Source organism: Crocuta crocuta, unplaced genomic scaffold, assembly GCF_008692635.1.
Source record: "Crocuta crocuta isolate KB4526 unplaced genomic scaffold, BGI_CrCroc_1.0 scaffold186, whole genome shotgun sequence".
In the NCBI taxonomy this organism is placed as follows: domain Eukaryota; kingdom Metazoa; phylum Chordata; class Mammalia; order Carnivora; family Hyaenidae; genus Crocuta; species Crocuta crocuta.
The window spans coordinates 279,401-287,730 of NW_027551569.1; positions in this window are offsets into that span (position 1 = coordinate 279,401).

Here is an 8,330-nt window from a genome sequence, read left to right on the forward strand (position 1 = left end):
AAGTTTCATCAAAATTTCCCAATTGATCTGTCTCCTGAGAAGCATTTGGGCATTTTCTTAGATGAATAAAAGTAGTCATAGCTAGAGGATACAGCATGCCAAGGTCCTTATGTCCCTGTGCAAGGAGGTATAATGTAATTTTGAAGGAAACTCTAAGTTAACAGTCAACAGTGGTTTTGAAGCTGGAAAATTCCAGGATTAGATTTGTTTATCAGAAGATTATTCTACTGACGGTATGGTGGGTGTTGGGAAGAACAAGACAGAAGCCTCTGCAAAATTTCAAAAGTTAGATAACAGCAGTGAGAATGCCATATTTGAAAGCTATTGTGAAGTATGGTCACTCTGGCTGCAACTTACTACGGATTATGAGAGCAGAGACTCAAAAGAGTCTCCGTGTTTGTGAAGGAGAGTGAAAATACAAGGAGTTCAGTTTTTTATGCCAAATATTTATAGAGTATGCTACATTCTAATAAAACAAACAAAAACAAACAAACCAGCAAAGAAACAGTAGGCAGAGATAATTGGATATGTGAGCATGGGGCTCAGGAGATAATTTAGGTTTGGATATATAATGTGGATTTGTGTGTCCTATGAAAAGGCTTTACAACCATTGATTTAAATGCTGTGCCTGAGGGAAATAGCAGAGATTTGGAACAATACAGAACCCAGGATGGACTTCTAGGAAATACAGACTTAGCGTGAGAGAGAGCAGAGGAGGAGGTAAAACAAATTAAATAGAAAGATCAGTGGTTATGGATATAGAACAATATCCAGGAAGCCTAAGAAAAGAACGTAAAGAAGTAGACTAAAATGGTCAAGCAGTTTATGTCATTGGCTCGCCAATCAATAGGTGGCTCATGACTCTAATGGAGAAAGAAGCCACTGCTGGACTGGGAAGTAAATGGAAGTCAAGAGAGTAGAGCTACTGAACACTTCCTGTGTCACTGGCTACCACGTGTGTGATGCCCAATCACACAGGCTGGCATGGTGTGTGGGTAAACACAGGAATCACTAAGGCCAGTGCTACTGGATCAGTGTCCCCAATGCCCTCTGTGCCCTCTCCTGACCCCCCACCCCCATGCAGTTCACTATAGGAATCACTTATTTATTGACCTCTTGCTATGTACCCAGCACTGTCACAAGTGATTTATTTGGCTTGTTTTATTTAGTCATCACCAAAAAAACTTCTATGATAATAATGTCTCCATTTTTACAGATGAGAGAACTAAATTTAAGAAAGTTATATAAGTTTGCCAGTACCAAGCAAAACCAGGCATTGAACCAGGACCTGCCTCTGCCAGGCTCCAAAGCCCAAGCTCTCATCAGGATGTCATTCTCTAAGTGTAAGGCACTGAGAGGCAAACACAGGGCAAGTGCTCTGTCCCATCGTTCCACTACATGTGCAGTTCCTCAGACTAAGAATGGCCCTGATGTGGGGGTGTTCAACTAGCATTTATTGAATGAATGAAAAACACTGAAAATAAATCCCTCCCTACAGCACCATTCATAACTGACTTTGGAATTTGCTTTGGGATACAAGCTCGGACATATATATGAACCTCCAGCCAATCAATTATTTACTACTTATTCATTGTAATATACATAGCCTTATTCTGCTGGGCTTTATGAAAGAAACAAAGGCAGATAAACACAATCCCTTAACCTTTTAGGCTTACTACTTTATACCAAAGAAACAAACAAGCAAACAAACAAACAACACTCATGACTATGGCCAGAGCTTCCATTACCAAACCTCAACCAGATGCTGGACATCGGGGAGTCCTGAGATGCAATCAGAGGTTGGTCTCCAGGACACAGAACATGGAGCAGGGCAGAGCCCATGGAGAATGAGTCTGGGGATGTGAGGAGCCTCTAAGAATAAACAGCATGCTACCATAAAACATTTATTGCACAATGAATACTGAGCTCTGGCTCAAACTCTTTCCTTTTTGACTCCAAAGAATAGCTTATCCAAAGCAAATTATCAACTTTTGAAGTTCTGGTGGATGAGCTCATAATTAAGGATCTCCAAATTCCAGTAACTACCATATTGCCAGTGCCTGTGGAGATCCACATATACATCCAAGGTGCTGAATGTCTTCCATTCGCCCCTTTACCCCCACTCTGCATTTCTTCATCCTGCTCTGCCTGGGGAAGCTGATGACTTACTTGTCACTGTCTTCTAGTTGGTTCTGATGAGCAGCACTCATAGGAGTGAGAAGGAGAGAGAGAGAGAGGAGGGTGAATTCAGGGCATATATTACCAGGCTCCTCTCTCTCTCTTCCATCTCTCCTCTTTGGATAAAGCAATCTCTCTTTCTCTCTCTCAGCTGGTTAACTTTGCCTTCAGGGGTAGTAAATGTGCTGCCCTGTTACTCTCTCCTGAGCACTGCTCATCCAGCGTTGCTTCCCTATATTCTGTCAACATCTTTGTAAATGGTCCCTTCAGGAAACTTTCGCCAAAAGACTTTGTTCGAGGCATAATCATCTATTTCCTACCAGGACCCTGCCTAACTGAGAAACCAATACTACAGAGATACGCTTCATTGAGAGAAGGAAAAAGAAATACTCTGCCCATGGGAAATGAAAACAGACTTGTAGAAACTTGAGAAGCCACTCTTTACAGAGCTGAATAATTTGCTTTAATTAAGGTCTAAAGCCACAGAAGCTATTAGATTCTAGATACATCTTCATGACATGTGTGTAAGCCAGAAATGAAATTCTCAGTCATTCTCTCTTCCTCGTCCTGGGATCCTATGCTTTATCTTTTCTTATTTTCTGAAACAGGGGGGGAAAAGTCTTCACTTTTCTCAAGTGCCACTACAATCATGCAGTGAAAGGATTAATGAAAGTTTACGTACATACTGATCCACAGTCTCCTTAGATTATTTAATGAAAATCACATGCCATTCATTATACTCAAGCACTCTCTTAAGAGCACTCTGGGGAGTTGTTCGTAGGAATGTTGTGACCAGAAGGTGAAGGCTTACAACAGCTTGTTGAGGTGCAAGTTGGAAGGTGTGAGATGCGTAGTTTGAGTTAGCAAAAAATATAGGAACTAGGGGATTGCCCTAGTAAATCACCAAGAAGTAGAGGAAATGCTATAAAAATGATGGCCAAGTCAAGGGATATTCAGTGTCCTCCAGGGTGTAGACTTTAAATTCTGCCCTGCAAATTCAGCAATTCTTAACGTATGCTTATAATTATTTCTTTATCACATAGTCCATATATTTTCCATTTAACCAGATGTTTTCTCCATCCAAAGACACAACTATCTTCTACCTTTTCCCTCTCATGACCCAGTGGAACTCAGCCAGTTGAACAAGGAAAGTTTTGTGTTTTCATTCTTCCACAACTATGCTAGCTACACTGCAGGCAAGAGCTGAACACTGGCTAATTTACTATTTCCACATCTTAATTGAAACAACTTTTGTCTGGAAGAAGTTTTGAGAAAAGACTTTTAGGTGACACATGCATAAATATTGAGACCTCAGACCGCTTTGAAGGGATGACAATTTTCATGGGGTCTGTGTGTGGAGTGGTGCATCTGCAGGTGTTTTCTTGCAACCATAGCAGAAACAGCTTAAGGATCACAATCTACTGACAACTGGTCATGGACTAGATATCTCTGAGGACTTTTTAAAGGCACTTTAGTAGTTCAAAGCTCTGTTCAAATATCAATAACAAGTCATCATTTAGACAAATAAAAGCAATACAGTCTCAGGTTGGCTGAAGTTGGAAATTGGAGTTTACTGAGTTTGACGTATTTATTTCACATTTATTTCTTCATAATGTTATAACCATAACCAAATGCCAAGATTCATGCTGACTAATGTCATTTAACTATGTCATATCTTAAGTCTTAGGGTATAAAATTTTATCTTCAATTTTAACATATTTTTAAATACTGTATTTAAACCTCATGAAGCCATTATCCCTATTTTATCCCCATTTTATAGTGTCACCCCAGCTAAGTGAATTGGATAGGAATACACAGCCAGTAAGTGGCAGAACAAAATTCAAAGCCATGCTTCTCAAACCTAAATCGTGTCCCACTTTTACCAGGTAGGCTATTTCTACTTTATGCCAGAATGCTTATCTTCCTTATCTACACTTTGGAGATGTCAAGCTATCAATCAAAATAGAAGTTCAATATAATTTATAGCAAAAAAAAAGCACCCCCTGAATCTTTGGGACATTACTGGAATGTGCTGTTTGAGTGAGATATAAAAGGAGGCTTTTCACTCTATCTCCTCTGCTCATTTTCTCACACAACTCAAAAGAAATTCTTTTGGCCTAAGTCCCAATCTATTCCTTGAAATAAAGTGAAATAAAATACGTGTCCCGTGCTTTGATTTGGGAGGGGGGATAATAATATAAAAACATGGAATATAAGGACAAGATGCATGCTCTTCACTGTTTCAAAAGTTCAATTGGCCTCTTAGCTACTGTCCTTCTCACACTGAAATGCCTTCTTCAGAGATGGATGTTTCATCCTGAAGTCATCTATTGCTGGCTATGGCTGATCATTATGATTCCCCTGGGTGAAATGCATTCTCAAAGTGCATCTTTCCTTCTAATTCCTCCTAGCAAATGTGTAAGTGGGTAGTTTTATCTGACCACTTGCCCCTAGAGTGTGATCATATTCTACGATCTCTGAGCCTCAGGAGGACTCAGGAATCCCAACATTGAAATAGGCATCGAACCAAGGAAAAGAAAAACAGCTGAGGTACTAGAGGGAAGAGACAAGATGGAAAGGGCCACTTCATGATGTGCAGCCCATATCTGAATCTTTTAATGCCCATATCTGAATCTTTTAGTGCTTCTGTGGGAATTTAGGTCGATCAGTGCTTCTTCTGCTTACTTTCCAGGAGTGTTGAAAGAACAGGAGGGTTGGCTTCTCATACTAAAGGAAACTGGTATCAACATCAAAAGAAATTGAGGCATCACGAGGGAATGCAATAGTGTGATCCTGTCACATTTTTGGTTCTTTTTCTTTCTTTCTTTTTTTTTTTTGAGAGAGAGAGAGAGCAGAGAAGAGGCGGAGACAGAGACAGAGACAGAGGGAGAGAGAAAGAATCCCAAGAAGGCTCTGCCCTGGCAGCAGGAGCTCTAACCCATGAACTGTGAGATCATGCCTGAGCTGAAACCAAGAGTTGGACACTTAACCGAATGAGCCACCCACGTGCCCCTTCTGCTTCAAGCATTTAGTAGCCCAAATGGAAAGGGTCCAGAGACTGGATTACTTTACTTACAGAGGAAAGCTGTACTAAGGATGAAAAGATAAACAAAAACATGAGGTGAGTTTCTAATCAAAACCCAGTAGGAGGATATAGGTACACAAATGAATGATAGAAGAGTCAATGGCCTCTCATACTCTCATAATATGTTGTTTGAAATGAGAACATATTCAATGTCAGTTGTCTTTTTTTTCTTTCCTGCCTGAAGGTATCTTCAAAAACCAGTAAATGTTCTTTAACCTCCAGTGCTAAGGATTCTTATTAATTCTCAGGACTTCGAAAAATAAAAATTCAACCCAGAAAAAATTTCAACCCAGATCCAAGGGACAATAGACAAATGCCTTGAAATTTAAAGTGTCTGGGGGCAACTGACAAATCACACTTAAGATATTAATCAATAACTGCCACTCTAAAGAATATTGAAGGACACCAGAGCTGGCAAAAGGCCTCCAGTCCTGTGTGTATACGCATATTCAATGTGAAAGGGAAAGATTGATGGATATGAATACCATCCAAAACACTGTGAATACAGACTCTTTCGACAGTGTCACTCACTCCTGAAGCATTTCTGAAATTCTCAGCAAACGATGACTCAAGAAGTGCCAAAGAAATGTTATTGGTTCCAAGCAACACACCCAGCAGGTATCAATGGGACATGAAAATAAATGGAATCTGCTTTCTACTTCAGCAAATCTCCTTTCTAACCACTGGCTTTCTAAATACAGTAAGTCTTTTTTTTTAAATGTTTTATTTATTTTTGAGAGAGAGATAGAGACAGCATGAGCAGGGAAGGGTCAGAGAGAGAAGGAGACAACAGAATCCAAAGACAGGCTCCAGGCTCTGAGCTAGCTGTCAGCACAGAGCCCGACACCGGGCTCGAACCCACGAACCGTGAGATCATGACCTGAGCTGAAGCTGGACGCTTAACCGACTGAGCCACCCAGACACCCCTATACTTAAAATTGTTAAAGAAAAGCTTCTTGTGTTTTTTCCTGCTCTAAAAATAATTCATGATTAACTTCTTTTTAATTTTTAAAACACTGTACAATCTAATGAAATAAATAACATAAGCTATAATTGAATCACTTGTTGATTACTGTTAATATTTGTCATACTTCCTTAGAGTGTATTTTTTACTCATGTATTTAATTTGTATATTTGTGCTTCATCAGCTTGGAGGTTCACAATCTTTTTAACATGATGAAATTACCCAGCCACCCTACCTAGACATTTGAGACCCATTCTAGATTCTTTACTTTTCCTTATATACCATTCACATTCCCCAAATACTGCGGATTATATTGCTTTCAGTCTATTATATCTCATTTTTCCCCTCTGTAGCCACAATGCTACTGCCTTAACTTGATCTGCCTAATCGCTCATCTTGGCTATGGACCTAAACCTAATTTATATCACTACTCTTAGTTTTACATTTCAACTCATCTTTCACATTATTGACCAAATTATTATTTTTAGTGCATCAAAGATTGTGTTATTCTTCTGCTTGAAAATATTTCAATGATTTTCTATTCTCCTGAAAAATGTCAAACTCCTTAACGTGGTGTATAAAGTCATCCATCCTCTAGTGACATCTTACCACTCTGTTCTGGCTGTACTGACTAACCTCTCCTTCCCTTTACATTCCAATTATTCTGAATTGCTTCCATGTCTCCAAACCACCACGGTAATCTATGCCTTGCCTAATGCTTTGGAGCATTCTATTCCTCAATCAAGAATCCTCATCATTTCCTTTCTGAAAACCTCTCTTGCTCTTCCATCACTTTCCAAGTAGAAGAATCACACACTCCTTTATGCCTCATGGTGTGTAATACTTCCATCTATATAACACTACCTTCACCATTACTGTGTTTTACTCCTTCTACTAATGGCACTTCTTAATGTTAAGAACCTTGTGTTATTGATCTTTGTGTCCCTAGGACAAAAGAAATGTTCAAAAACTATTAAAATAAATTAATGAACAATAGAAATAAGTAGTGCTCTGATCTGTTGGTAAATGTCAATCAAAAACTTAGGTCGAATGTCCTTTGAACTCAAAATAGGTTCTTCCAGTTCCTATGCCATGTTCACTCTACATTTTATCCCTTTTTGACTTTGTCGAACAACCACAAATGAAGGGCAAATTCAGCCTATTTAAAATCCCCATGGAATGACAACTCATAAAATGCTGTAAAGAGATGAAACTCAGCAAACACCACAAAGCCATTATGAGAAAATTGTCATGCACTAAATCTGCTCAGGACTGCGGGGCGCTTAACTGATAGTCACATTTGTTTTGGGATGTTTGCCTAGAAATGTTCTTTTAATAAATGTACTAAATAAGATGCATAATTTAGTTCCTTTTCTGTAGCCTGCTGGCCAGCTTCCAGATCTAAGTTCCTGATCCGCCTCTCTCTTTCCATCCTCCTTTGATCTCTCTTTCTTGGGTTTGACTCAGCACCAAGGTTACCTGCTGGCCTAGTACGAACAATCTCATTAAAAAGCCATCACCGTTGTGTCTGATGGCTTCATTTCTTTCCCAATGGTTCAATTTATATCTTCCTTTGGAACTAGTAGAGAGCAAGTACTCTCCAGGATGACTTTATCCAGCTGTACTACATGCACACTGATAGACAGTAAGACAAAAGAATGAGAAGTCTTGCCTTTATTGGGCAGATGAAAAAAGGAGATTTCCAAGTCTCTACTTATCACCATAGGGTCTGTCAAGGTTCTACCTTCCTGTGTGGAGGCTATCATGGTCAATGTTCAAGGTTGCTTTTCTTGCTCCTATGCAGCCACAAGTAAAACTCAACAAGCTGAGAATCAGAAGACCTTGGTTCAAGATAGACCACTGAAAAGCAATTCACTGTATGGTGACTAGGATAACCTCATTGAGCTTAATTTCTGCAACTTTTAAAAAAAATGTTCGCAAAAGCTTTATTTATAGTAGTTCAAAACAAGAAATAACCCATTTGTCCACCAACAGAATGGCTACATTGTGTTGTATTCATGGAATGGACTAGTACTATACAGCATGAAAAAAATGAACCTCTGAGACACACACAAACATGGATGAATCTCATAGACATAATGT